This window comes from Mizuhopecten yessoensis, unplaced genomic scaffold (assembly GCF_002113885.1).
Source record: "Mizuhopecten yessoensis strain PY_sf001 unplaced genomic scaffold, ASM211388v2 scaffold3805, whole genome shotgun sequence".
Classification (NCBI taxonomy): domain Eukaryota; kingdom Metazoa; phylum Mollusca; class Bivalvia; order Pectinida; family Pectinidae; genus Mizuhopecten; species Mizuhopecten yessoensis.
The window spans coordinates 218,764-234,524 of record NW_018405228.1 but is presented as its reverse complement, the minus strand read 5'-3'; the positions used below and the strand labels follow the sequence as shown (position 1 = coordinate 234,524).

Below are 15,761 nucleotides of genomic sequence, written 5' to 3'. Positions count from 1 at the left end.
CAAATAGAAATAGAAACTACCCAGAAAGTTCAAATAGAAATAGAAACTACCCAGAGAGTTCAAATAGAAACTACCCAGAAATAGAAACTACCAAGGAAGTTCAAATAGAAGTTTGTTTGTTGTGCAGCACAATCAAAGACACTAAGGGATCTGAGATAAAGGGACCTAAAAGAAAAAGGAACCTGGGAGACATCAGGAAACATAAGATGTCTCAGGAAACCTAAGACATCAGGAAACCTGGGAGACATCAGGAAACCTAGGAAGTCTCAGGAAACATAGGAGATATCAGGAAACCTGGGAGACATCAGAAAACCTAGGATGTGTCGGGAAACCCAAGACATCAGGAAACCTGGGAGACATCAGGAAACCTAGGAAGTCTCAGGAAACAGAGGAGATATCAGGAAACCTGGGAGACATCAGAAAACCTAGGATGTGTCGGGAAACCCAAGACATCAGGAAACCTGGGAGACATCAGGAAACCTAGGATGTCTCAGGAAACCTAAGACATCAGGAAACCTAGGAGACATCAGGAAACTTAGGATGTCTCAGGAAACCTAAGACATCAGGAAACCTAGGATGTCTCAGGAAACCTAAGACATCAGGAAACCTAGGAAGTCTCAGGAAACATAGGACATATCAGGAAACCTGGGAGACATCAGGAAACCTAGGATGTCTAAGGAAACCTAAGACATCAGGAAACCTAGGAAGTCTCAGGAAACATAGGACATATCAGGAAACCTGGGAGACATCAGGAAACCTAGGAAGTCTCAGGAAACATAAGGAGATATCAGGAAACCTTAGCCATCAGAATATATAAGACACCGAGGGATCTAAGATACAAGTGGACCTATAAGACATCAGGACATCTAAGACATCAGAGGCCGAGATATCTAAGACATCAGAATATATGAGATACCAAGGGATCTAAGATACAAGTGGACCTATAAGACATCAGGACACCTTAGACATCAGAGGCCGAGATATCTAAGACATCAGAATATATATGACACCAAGGGATCTAAGATACAAGTGGACCTATAAGACATCAGGACACCTAGCTAAGACATCAGAGGCCGAGATATCTAAGACATCAGAATATATAAGATACCAAGGGATCTAATATACAAGTGGACCTATTAGACATCAGGACACCTAAGACATCAGAATTTATAAGATACCAAGGGATCTAAGATACAAGGTGACTTATAAGACATCAGGAAACGTAAGACCAGGCCTAAGACATCAGAATATATATGATACCAAGGGATCTAAGATACAAGGGGATCTTAGACATCCAATGGACCTTATGCATCAAGATATCAGTCAAAACAGAAAAAATGCATTGGTATGATTCAGTGTTCCGAGTTAGATAACATTCAACCTGATTTCACCTTTGTCCTGACCCTTTTTAAGTACATCCCACCCCCACATACCAAGCCGCTTTTCTAGTGAAAGTGGTAATTTCCAATTCACCATAATTTACCAACTTACTTATAACAAATGTGTTTATTAGAACAACTTTATTTCAGACATTTAGAAGATACAGCAATCATAAGTTTTCCAAGTGCCCAAGGTGCCTATCAGAACAAATACAGTTACATGTACATGTTGCATTATTCCTTAAAGCTATGTAAGGCCTTACTGATAATAATTTATTTTTTTATTGAGATTGGTCGGGAAAAAACTGCATTGCATGCAATTGGCAAGTAAAATTACTGAATGTACCAAGGTTTTCCAAAAAGTCAAAAAACAGATTCCCAGTGCACAGAGGTTCGTACATGGTTGGGGTTGTGTGTACAAGGTAACAACGTCTAGCCCACTTGTCTGGAGGACAGTTGACTAAACTTTAATGAATTGTGCTTATAGCTTGATCAATGTTCAGGGAACCCTCCAGGCACAAACTGGCCAGGATCAATGTTGTTAAGCCATGAATAAATTAAAACGACTATAAAATCAGCGGGGAAGATAATGGTCTCCATTTGTCGTACCTGCCTTTTATTTGTACTCTGTAAAATAACATAAAATCTCATTCATTTTTTATCCTGTTCATGTTACATGTCATCCCTGTTAAAATCATTAGGGAATCTGATTGAAGTGCTAGCTGTAGTAGATCAGACGAGCTCCGAGGCCAATTAAGTATTGACGATGTTTGGTCCAATCGGGCTGTCCCACTGGAACTAAATCACTGTTCTAGACTCTTCTACATGTAGTTAAATAGATCTGCTATATTACCTATGGCCAGCCAGATTGACACTTATAATTAACAATCATACGACTGGAGTTAAGGATCCCAGTCCCACTACAGGCAAACCCCTGGAGAGTTCCACTTTATTTTTTTGCGTTTACAGTATCCTCCCCTTTATTTCAATTTAGGATATAACTGTAGCGGAACTGGGTCATGTAGGTACTATATATTGTTGACCAGGTAGCTCAGTTGGTTAGAGCGACGGTATAATGATGGGTGGTCAAGAACTCAAATTTTGGTCTGGTCTCATTGTATTTTTAATCTCAGAACACTAGTTATTTTATTTATTTCATTTTCACAATTTTTTTTCAAAAAAGTTTCCCAAGGTATGTTCATTTTAGAAATGATTTATCAAAGCTTTTATATGATCAGGCCAGAAAAAAGTTTCCAACGCATAGTTACAGCTTTTGGCAGTGGAACGGGGATCCTTAAAATTGATTCCATGCTTCAATAAGATGTCTACAGGTGTGGTGCATGTTCTGCACTTAAAAAGATGCACCTGTGGTGTGTGATATGCACCAGAAAACGACGTATACAGAATTAAACCGTCAATACATTGTAGAAATGTCATTATTGCAAGGTTTCACGGGTTCCATCTTATCATCAATCACCACATATTACAGCCACAAAGCCAGATAGCCTGGTCATTAGCAGGTTTCTCAGATCGAGCTTGGCGCAGCTAACACACAGGGATAAAGGTTTAAGACTCCGATCTAAAGTACTTCAATACCCACAATAAAAGAGAGCAAAATCGTTTTTTGGTGCTGTGAACAATATTTCAATATTAGGGTAGTGTTCCTCTTAACCATGAAACCTTCTATGTGGTTAAAGTAATTTAAAACATCCAAGATTCACAAAATTCAAAGCCATGTGAGACATACAAATTTCGACAAAATTTTCAAAAGTATGGGCATCATATACAAATTTCGAGGTTAGAAGAAGCCCTGAAACTTAAGAAACATTTATGTTCTGAAAATTAATCTGCTTTAAATTTATAGAAACTGATTTTCATTTTTCCAAGGGCTGGGGGTTGTTCTTGCTGCATATCAACTTTCAAGAGGATAATAAATAATAGTTCTTGGTCAGTTTTCAATAAAATTATCATGGGTCACAGGTAATTTATTTTTTCACAAATGGGATACTTTTTAACAACTCTGTTCATACCAAAATTTTAGAGATGCAACGTAATGCCCCTGAACAAACGCTTAAAAACTACCACAAACATACAAAACAAGACAAATAACACATGGTGTATACAACTTTAATTTACCTACTTCATCTTTTGATTTTTATAATTATCACCAATTTCCCTTTATCATCATCAATCTCCCTGTATCATCAACTATCTCCCTGTATTATCAACAATCTCCCTGAACCATCATCAATCTCCCTTTACCATCAATAATCTCCCTGTACCATCAACAATCTCCCTGTACCATCACCAATCTCCCTGTACCATCACCAATCTCCCTGTATCATCACCAATCTCCCTGTACCATCACCAATCTCCCTGTACCATCAATAATCTCCCTGTAACATCATCAATCTCCCTTTACCATCAACTATCTCCCTGTACCATCAATAATCTCCCTGTACCATCATCAATCTCCCTGTAACATAATCAATCTCCCTGTACCATCACCAATCTCCCTGTACCATCACCAATCTCCCTGTACCATCACCAATCTCCCTGTACCATCACCAATCTCCCTGTACCATCACCAATCTCCCTGTACCATCACCAATCTCCCTGTACCATCACCAATCTCCCTGTACCATCACCAATCTCCCTGTACCATCACCAATCTCCCTGTACCATCACCAATCTCCCTGTACCATCACCAATCTCCCTGTACCATCACCAATCTCCCTGTACCATCACCAATCTCCCTGTACCATCACCAATCTCCCTGTACCATCACCAATCTCCCTGTACCATCACCAATCTCCCTGTACCATCACCAATCTCCCTGTACCATCACCAATCTCCCTGTACCATCACCAATCTCCCTGTACCATCACCAATCTCCCTGTACCATCACCAATCTCCCTGTACCATCACCAATCTCCCTGTACCATCACCAATCTCCCTGTACCATCATCAATCTCCCTGTACCATCACCAATCTCCCTGTACCATCACCAATCTCCCTGTACCATCACCAATCTCCCTGTACCATCACCAATCTCCCTGTACCATCATCAATCTCCCTGTACCATCACCAATCTCCCTGTACCATCACCAATCTCCCTGTACCATCACCAATCTCCCTGTACCATCACCAATCTCCCTGTACCATCACCAATCTCCCTGTACCATCACCAATCTCCCTGTACCATCACCAATCTCCCTGTACCATCACCAATCTCCCTGTACCATCACCAATCTCCCTGTACCATCACCAATCTCCCTGTACCATCACCAATCTCCCTGTACCATCACCAATCTCCCTGTACCATCACCAATCTCCCTGTACCATCACCAATCTCCCTGTACCATCACCAATCTCCCTGTACCATCACCAATCTCCCTGTACCATCACCAATCTCCCTGTACCATCACCAATCTCCCTGTACCATCACCAATCTCCCTGTACCATCACCAATCTCCCTGTACCATCACCAATCTCCCTGTACCATCACCAATCTCCCTGTACCATCACCAATCTCCCTGTACCATCACCAATCTCCCTGTACCATCACCAATCTCCCTGTACCATCACCAATCTCCCTGTACCATCACCAATCTCCCTGTACCATCACCAATCTCCCTGTACCATCACCAATCTCCCTGTACCATCACCAATCTCCCTGTACCATCACCAATCTCCCTGTACCATCACCAATCTCCCTGTACCATCACCAATCTCCCTGTACCATCACCAATCTCCCTGTACCATCACCAATCTCCCTGTACCATCACCAATCTCCCTGTACCATCATCAATCTCCCTGTAACATCATCAATCTCCCTGTATCATCACCAATCTCCCTGTATCATCACCAATCTCCCTGTACCATCACCAATCTCCCTGTACCATCACCAATCTCCCTGTACCATCATCAATCTCCTTGTATCATCAACAATCTCCCTGTAACATCACCAATCTCCCTGTACCATCACCAATCTCCCTGTACCATCATCAATCTCCCTGTACCATCACCAACAATCTCCCTGTATCATCACCAATCTCCCTGTACCATCACCAACAATCTCCCTGTACCATCACCAACAATCTCCCTGTATCATCACCAATCTCCCTGTACCATCATCAATCTCTTTGTATCATCAACAATCTCCCTGTAACATCATCAATCTCCCTGTAACATAATCAATCTCCCTGTACCATCATCAATCTCCTTGTACCATCACCAACGATCTCCCTGTATCATCACCAATCTCCCTGTAACATCACCAATCTCCCTCTCCCTGTACCATCACAAATCTCCCTGTACCATCTCGAATCTCCCTGTACCATCTCCAATCTCCCTGTACCAGCATCAATCTCCCTGTACAATCACCAATCTCCCTGTCCCATCACCAATCTCCCTCTCCCTGTACCATCATTAATCTCCCTGTACCATCTCGAATCTCCCTGTACCATCACGAATCTCCCTGTACCATCATCAACCTCCTTGTACCATCACCAACAATCCCCCTGTACCATCACCAATCACCCTGTAACATCATCAATCTCCCTCTACCATCATCAATCTCCCTGAAACATAATCAATCTCCCTGTGCCATCACCAATCTCCCTCTCCCTGTACCATCACTAATCTCCCTGTAACATCGTCAATCTCCCTGTAACAGCATCAATCTCCCTGTACAATCACCAATCTCCCTGTTCCATCACCAATCTCCCTGAATCATCACCAATCTCCCTGTTCCATACCATCACCAATAATCTCCCTGTATCACCACCAATCTCCCTGTAACATCATCATTCTCCCTGTATCATCATCGATCTCCCTGTAACATCACCAACCTCCCTGTATCATCACCTACCATCATCAATTTCCCTGTAACATCATCATTCTCCCTGTATCATCATCAATGTCCCTGTACCATCATCAAACTCCCTGTAACATAATCAATCTGCCTGTACCATCATCAATTTCCCTGTAACATCATCATTCTCCCTGTATCATCATCGATCTCCCTGTAACATCATCAATCTCCCTTTACCATCAACTATCTCCCTGTACTATCAATAATCTCCCTGTACCATCATTAATCTCCCTGTACCATCAACGTACCATCATCAATCTCACTGTAACATAATCAATCCCCCTGTACCATCACCAACAATCTCCATGTATCATCACCAATCTACCTGTATAATCACCAATCTCCCTGTCCCATCACCAATCTCCCTGAACCATCACCAATCTCCCCGTACCATCATCAATCTCACCGTATCATCACCAATCACCCTGTATCATCACCAACCCCCCTGTCCCATCACCAATCTCCCTGTTCCATACCATCACCAATAATCTCCCTGTATCATCTCCAATCTCCCTGTACCATTACGAATCTCCCTGTACCATCAACAATCTCCCTGTACCATCACCAATCTCCCTGTACCATCATCAATCTCCCTGTATCCCTACCAATCTCCCTGTATCATCATCAATCTCCCTGTAACATCACCAATCTCCCTGTACCATCACGAATCTCCCTGTACCATCATCAATCTCCCTGTACCATCATCAATCTCCCTGTAACATCATCAATCTCCCTGTAACATCATCAATCTCCCTGTACCATCATCAATCTCCCTGTTCCATCACCAATCTCCCTGTACCATCATCTATCGCCCTGTACCATCAACAATCTCCCTGTACCATCATCAATCTCCCTGTTCCATCACCAATCTCCCTGTACCATCATTAATCTCCCTGTACCATCACCAATCTCCCTGTAACATAATCAATCTCCCTGTACCATCATCAATCTCCTTGTACCATCACCAATCTCCCTGTACCATCATCAATCTCTTTGTATCATCAACAATCTCCCTGTAACATCACCAATCTCCCTGTACCGTCACCAATCTCCCTGTACCATCATCAATCTCTTTGTATCATCAACAATCTCCCTGTAACATCACCAATCTCCCTGTACCATCACGAATCTCCCTGTACCATCATCAATCTCCCTGTTCCATCACCAATCTCCCTGTACCATCATCACCAATCTCCCTGTAACATCATCAATCTCCCTGTATCATCACCAATCTCCCTGTCCCACATCAACAATCTCCCTGTAACATCACCAATCTCCCTGTATCAGCACCAATCTCCCTGTACCATCACCAACAATCTCCCAGTACCATCATCAATCTCCCTGTACCATCACCAACAATCTCCCTGCACCATCACCAACAATCTCCCTGTATCATCACCAATCTCCCTGTCCCACATCAACAATCTCCCTGTAACATCACCAATCTCCCTGTACCGTCACCAATCTCCCTGTACCATCATCAATCTCTTTGTATCATCAACAATCTCCCTGTAACATCACCAATCTCCCTGTATCATCACCAATCTCCCTCAAACATCATCGATCTCCCTGTTCCATCACCAATCTCCCTGTACCATCATCACCAATCTCCCTGTAACATCATCAATCTCCCTGTAACATCACCCTGTACCATCACCAATCTCCCTGTACCATCGGGGATCTCCTTGTATCATCATCAATCTCCCTGTAACATCATCAATCTCTCTCCCTGTACCATCACCAATCTCCCTGTACCCTCATCAATCTCCCTGTACCATCACCAACAATCTCCCTGTATCATCACCAATCTCCCTGTACCATCACCAATCTCCATGTACCATCACCAATCTCCCTGTACCATCACCAACAATCTCCCTGTACCATCATCAATCTCCCTGTACCATCACCAATAATCTCCCTGTATCATCACCAATCTCCCTGTAACATCACCAATCTCCCTGTACCATCATCAATTTCCCTGTAACATCATCAATCTCCCTGTACCATCACCAATCTCCCTGTATCATCACCAATCTCCCTGTACCATCACCAATCTCCCTGTACCATCATCAATCTCCTTGTTTCATCAAAAATCTCCCTGTACCATCACCAATCTCCCTGTACCATCACCAATCTCCCTGTACCATCAACAATCTCCATGTATCATCACCAATCTCCCTGTACCATCACCAATCTCCCTGTACCATCAACAATATCCCTGTATCATCATCAATGTCCCTGTACCATCATCAATCTCACCGTATCATCACCAATCACCCTGTAACATCATCAATCTCCCTGTACCATCACCAATCTCCCTGTAACATCATCAATCTCCCTGTTCCATCACCAATCTCCCTGTACCATCACCAATCTCCCTGAATCATCACCAATCTCCCTGTCCCATCACCAATCTCCCTGTACCATCACCAATCTTCCTGTACCATCACCAATCTCCCTGTATCATCACCAATCTCCCTGTACCATCACCAATCCCCCTGTACCATCAACAATCTCCCTGTAACATCACCAATCCCCTGTACCATCATCAATCTCCCTATACTATCAACAATCTCCCTGTAACATCATCAATCTCCCTGAATCATCATCAATCTCCCTGTAACATCATCAATCTCCTTGTATCATCATCAATCTCCCTGTAACATCATCAATCTCCTTGTATCATCATCAATCTCCCTGTAACATCATCAATCTCCCTGAATCATCATCAATCTCCCTGTAACATCATCAATCTCCCTGTAACATCACCAATCTCCCTGTACCATCGCGAATCTCCCTGTACCATCATCAATCTCCCTGTACCATCCCCAATCTCCCTGTATCATCACCAATCTCCCTGTACCATCAACAATCTCCCTGTACCATCAACAATCTCCCTGTACCATCACCAATCTCCATGTACCATCACCAATCTCCCTGTACCATCAACAATCTCCCTGTATCATCACCAATCTCCCTGTACCATCAACAATCTCCCTGTAACATCATCAATCCCCTGTACCATCATCAATCTCCCTATACCATCACCAATCTCCCTGTAACATCATCAATCTCCCTGTAACATCATCAATCTCCCTGTATCATCATCAATCTCCCTGTAACATCATCAATCTCCCTGTACCATCATCAATCTCCCTGTACCATCACCAATCTCCCTGTATCATCACCAATCTCCCTTAAACATCATCGATCTCCCTGTTCCATCACCAATCTCCCTGTACCATCATCACCAATCTCCCTGTAACATCATCAATCTCCCTGTTCCATCACCAATCTCCCTGTACCATCATTAATCTCCCTGTACCATCACCAATCTCCCTGTACCATCACCAATCTCCCTGTACCATCACCAATCTCCCTGTACCATCATCAATCTCCCTGTATCATCACCAATCTCTCTGTACCATCACCAATCTCCCTGTAACATCATCAATCTCCCTGTATCATCACCAATCTCCCTGTACCATCATCAATCTCCCTGTACCATCATCAATCTCCCTGTACCATCATCAATCTCCCTGTAACATCATCAATCTCCCTGTACCATCAACAATCTCCCTGTTCCATCACCAATCTCCCTGTACCATCATCTATCTCCCTGTACCATCAACAATCTCCCTGTACCATCATCAATCTCCCTGTACCATCACCAATCTCCCTGTACCATCACCAATCTCCCTGTATCATCGCCAATCTCTCTGTACCATCAACAATCTCCCTGTAACATCACCAATCTCCCTGTTCCATCATCAATCTCCCTGTACCATCAACAATCTCCCTGTAACATCACCAATCTCCATGTTCCATCACCAATCTCCCTGTACCATCACCAATCTCCCTGTACCATCATCAATCTCCCTGTACCATCAACAATCTCCCTGTACCATCAACAATCTCCCTGTATCATCACCAATCTCTCTGTACCATCAACAATCTCCCTGTACCATCACCAATCTCCCTGTTCCATCATCAATCTCCCTGTCCCATCACCAATCTCCCTGTACCATCATCAATCTCCCCGTACCATCACCAATCTCCCTGTATCATCACCAATCTCTCTGTACCATCACCACTCCTCCTGTACCATCCCCAATCTCCCTCCAATCTCCCTGTACCATCACCAATCTCCCTGTAACATCACCAATCTCCCTGTAACATCACCAATCTCCCTGTACCATCAACAATCTCCCTGTATCATCAACAATCTCCCTGTACCATCATAAATCTCCCTGTATCATCACCAATCTCCCTGTATCATCACCAACCTCCCTGTACCATCACCAATCCCCCTGTACCATCAACAATCTCCCTGTACCATCATCAAACTCCCTGTACCATCACCAATCTCCCTGTACCATCAACAATCTCCCTGTAACATCACCAATCTCCCTGTAACATCACCAATCTCCCTGTATCATCATCAATCTCCCTGTAACATCACCAATCTCGCTGTACCATCACCAATCTCCCTGTACCATCATCTATCTCCCTGTATCATCTCCCTGTACCATCAACAATCTCCCTGTATCTCCCTGTATCATCACCAATCTCCCTGTACCATCACCAATCTCCTTGTATCATCACCAATCCCCCTGTACCATCAACAATCTCCCTGTATCATCACCAATCTCTCTGTACCATCACCAATCTCCCTGTAACATCATCAATCTCCCTGTTCCATCACCAATCTCCCTGTATCATCACCAATCTCCCTTAAACATCATCGATCTCCCTGTTCCATCACCAATCTCCCTGTACCATCACCAATCTCCTTGTATCATCACCAATCCCCCTGTACCATCAACAATCTCCCTGTATCATCAACAATCTCCCTGTACCATCCCCAATCTCCCTGTTCCATCATCAATCTCCCTGTCCCATCACCAATCTCCCTGTACCATCATCAATCTCCCTGTATCATCATCTATCTCCCTGTATCATCATCTATCTCCCTGTATCATCACCAATCTCCCTGTACCAGCAACAATCTCCCTGTACCATCACCAATCTCCCTGTGCCATCACCAATCCCCCTGTACCATCAACAATCTCCCTGTATCATCACCAATCTCTCTGTACCATCACCAATCTCCCTGTAACATCATCAATCTCCCTGTTCCATCACCAATCTCCCTGTACCATCACCAATCTCCCTGTAACATCACCAATCTCCCTGTAACATCACCAATCTCCCTGTACCATCACGAATCTCCCTGTACCATCATCAATCTCCCTGTACCATCACCACTCCTCCTGTACTATCACCAATCTCCCTGTAACATCATCAATCGCCCTGTACCATCACCAATCTCCCTGTATCCTCATCAATCCCCCTGTACCATCATCAATCTCCCTGTACCATCATCAATCTCCCTGTAACATAATCAATCTCCCTGTACCATCATCAATCTCCCTGTATCATCACCAATCTCTCTGTACCATCACCACTCCTCCTGTACCATCCCCAATCTCCCTCCAATCTCCCTGTACCATCACCAATCTCCCTGTACCATCATCAATCTCCCTTTACCATCATTTATCTCCCTGTACCATCAACAATCTCCCTGTACCATCATCTATCTCCCTGTATCATCATCTATCTCCCTGTATCATCATCTATCTCCCTGTATCATCACCAATCTCCCTGTACCATCACCAATCTCCCTGTACCATCACCAATCTCCCTGTACCATCACCAATCTCCCTGTACCATCATCAATCTCCCTGTACCATCACCAATCTCCCTGTACCATCACCAATCTCCCTGTACCATCACCAATCTCCCTGTACCATCACCAATCTCCCTGTACCATCACCAATCTCCCTGTACCATCACCAATCTCCCTGTACCATCACCAATCTCCCTGTACCATCACCAATCTCCCTGTACCATCACCAATCTCCCTGTACCATCACCACTCCTCCTGTACTATCACCAATCTCCCTGTAACATCATCAATCGCCCTGTACCATCACCAATCTCCCTGTATCCTCATCAATCTCCCTGTACCATCATTAATCTCCCTGTATCATCACAAATCTCCCTGTATCATCACCAATCTCCCTGTACCATCACCAATCTCCCTGTATCCTCATCAATCTCCCTGTACCATCATCAATCTCCCTGTATCCTCATCAATCTCCCTGTATCATTACCAATCTCCCTGTATCATCAACAATCTCCCTGTACCATCATAAATCTCCCTGTATCATCACCAATCTCCCTGTATCATCACCAATCTCTCTGTACCATCACCACTCCTCCTGTACCATCACCAATCTCCCTAGCATCATCATCAATAAACTCCTTTTTTTTTTCTTTCAATCTGTATTTAATTATCTTCAATGAGCTTAAATCATCCCGTTTTGTTATCAGTATTTCAGTATTCTCTGAGCAGTCATCCCATACCACTTCCCTTTCTCTGTTTATCCTACTGTGAAATCATCCCTTTGTCTTCTTCAATCCGTCTGTTTCCTTCTCAATCCTTCAGTATCAACATCCAAGGCCCTAATATCTTCTTCATTATTTTCTGCATCCTCCACCTTTATCATTTTTAATCCTCCAGAATTACCCTCCATCCCCTTTATCATCTTAAACCCCGCACGTTACTACACTACCGTACAGTGACCTGTCCACACAATCCTATAATACTTGGTCGCATCCCTAGGAGATGTCACCTATATGACAACTTATTGCTTCTAATATCTAAGAATATTTAGTCCCCGTTTACTCATCCTGTCGGCATGTTGGTAACTAAAAAGCATAAAGCACAATCTTCATTCAAATATTTACTTCACTTGTATGTTGAAATGAGTAAAACATATAATATCCCATCTGACCTGGCAAGGGTAAAGAGGATATAAATCTAACATTTGGCTCAATGTTATTTTATAACCTTTAATTCATATCCCTTAAGCAAATATATTTTGACAAATGGAAAGAAATTATAGCTGTATTAAGATCTAAGGGGATGTTAAAACAGTTGTTTCATCGGTGAAACACTCAACACTTGATCATTCTTGATGTAACCTAAGTTTGTCCTTCAGAAGCTGTCTAGATACATTTCTCATCTGACTGTTTCGTGGAAAGCATTTATGTGAAGTTCAGTATGGCAAGTGTAGAGCACTTCACCTGTACATCTACAAAGGGTGTGAAGTGTCAACAGCACACCCATAGCAACCCTTTAGTCCTCTGAGCACAATCAAATCCTGTCTAGTTTAATTGTTATCAAGGGACTGATCAGAAATTGGAGTTGTTCTCTTTTTGACCTTCAACATTGGATTGGTGGTAAAATGTCAAATTAGATTTACGATGCATGTTTCAAAATTGCAGGGTGTTTTTTTTTTACAATACTACACATAGCCATGGAATATGCTAAATGTAGGACAGATCTATCTTAATACAGTACCAGTGAAACGTGTACCCTTTGTACTTAGTAAATGGCTTTTGCATCATCGCACAGTGATTTCTAATTTCTTTGCAACAGTATTTGAGACAAGAGGACAAGATACACTGTGTTGGTCACTAGTTTATTTGAGTAATCATGGCAAAAATATTCTAATAAAACATAAGGAGGCTAGTTTTTCCAAGTTATGGACTGAACATCCAGAAGATCAACATCTTTGCCTTCTATAGTATTTGATCCTTGGGTTCCAAGGACCAAGGGTACTGAATGGAAAAGTTAGTTCCTAATACTCATATACATAAGTATATACGCTTTTAGGGTGGTGGTTTTATTACCAGTTCCAGGTTATTACCATGGGACTAAGTCCCAAGGGGAGAGGCCTGACACCAGAGCTAATCCTAGTAGCAGAATTGTGCACGTTCCTCACACCCAGGTACCACATATACACGGTTTTATGGGATCTGAGTTATTTAATAAAAGTTTTAAAATCTGTCAATTTCACAAAGCAAACAGAAAATAGACTACTGGTAACATATTGAAAGAACTGAAAATAATTCATAATTGTTTTTGAACTAACAGAAAATATTCTGGAGATTTTACCAAACAAACAGAAAAAAGACTACTTAACTGAATGAACAGAAAATATTTTATTAAACTAACAGAAAATAACCTTGAGACAACAGAAATCTTGAACAAGATTTTATACAATGAACAGAAAATAATCTTCATATCTCACTGAACAGAAATTGATCTATTAGATTTTACAGAACAATCCAAGAAAGCTATTGTTAGGATTTACTAACTTAAGATAACTATTACACAGATTTTACTCAAAATATTTCGAAATATTTATTTTTATACTTTGATCAACCAGAAAATAACTGTATATCTTACTGGCTTACAAAAAAAAATAAAAATTACAAAAACAAATTGACAAATCCTTCTTTAATTATAAGTAAAATGTTTAAAACTGTGTTAAATATACACCCTCAGATGCATGAAGTTTTATGCTAAATAGTCGACACATGAATGGCCAATAAAAGAGGATTTCCTTGACCAGCCATGATTATGGAAGCTTGTGATTGTTTGGACCTCTGAGCCGTATTTGTATCTGCTGTCCAGTCAATGACAGTGTATCAGACTTATTTGGTTATCCCCTGTCAGACTCATATATTACAGCTCCGTAATCTAGTTTGTGATGTCATCACCGCCATTTTGGGAGTCTCTAGAGGTCGATCTCCAGTAGGGATATACATTTGTGACTTTGATGAAGACCAAATAGCTTGATCCTGCCTAGCTCAGTTGACTCATGTGGATCCCCAGATTTTACATGATGGCCGTTACCTGGCAACAGACACAGCAGTATGCTCCTATATATTTTTATCGCTTCTGTAAAACAAATCGGTGTTCTCTGTCTCGAGGTTGGTAGGGCCAAAGATACATCGTGTTTATATTGGGCTTGGATTTGCCCATCACTAAACAAATCTTGCCATCCTATCAACAATCCAGTTGTCTCCTTGCCCTGCTTCATTAATCCAGCAATAACTAATCTTGTTGTCCTACTCTCCAGCCACCACTAATCCTGTTGTTCTACTCTCCAGCCTCATTAATCCAGCCAACACTAATCTTGTTGTCCTACTCTTCAGCCTCTTTAATCCAGCAACCACTAATTCTGTTGTCCTACTCGCCCAGCCTCTTAAATCCAGTAACCACTAATCCTGTTGTCCTACTTGCCAGCCTCTTTAATCCAGCCACCACTTATCTTGTTGTCCTACTCTCCAGCCTCTTTAATCCAGCCATCACTAATCATGTTGTCCTACTCTCCAGCCTTGTTTATCCAGCCACCACTAATCTTGTTGTCCTACTCTTCAGCCTTGTTAATCCAGCCACCACTAATCCTGTTGTCCTACTCTCCAGCCTCATTAATCCAGCCACCACTAATCCTGTTGTCCTACTCGCCAGCCTCTTCAATCCAGCCACCACTAATCTTGTTGTCCTACTCTTCAGCCTCTTATATCCAGCAACCACTAATCCTGTTGTCCTACACGCCAGCCTCTTTAATCCAGCCATCACTAATCCC

General features: G+C 42.5%; 1 protein-coding gene across 1 annotated transcript in view; it reads right to left on the bottom strand.

The window, feature by feature from the left end:
• Positions 1 to 15,761, bottom strand: part of LOC110448041 (receptor-type tyrosine-protein phosphatase N2-like) — a 308,722-nt gene that overhangs the window by 179,909 nt on the left and 113,052 nt on the right. The gene's annotated exons all lie outside the window — the stretch shown is intronic.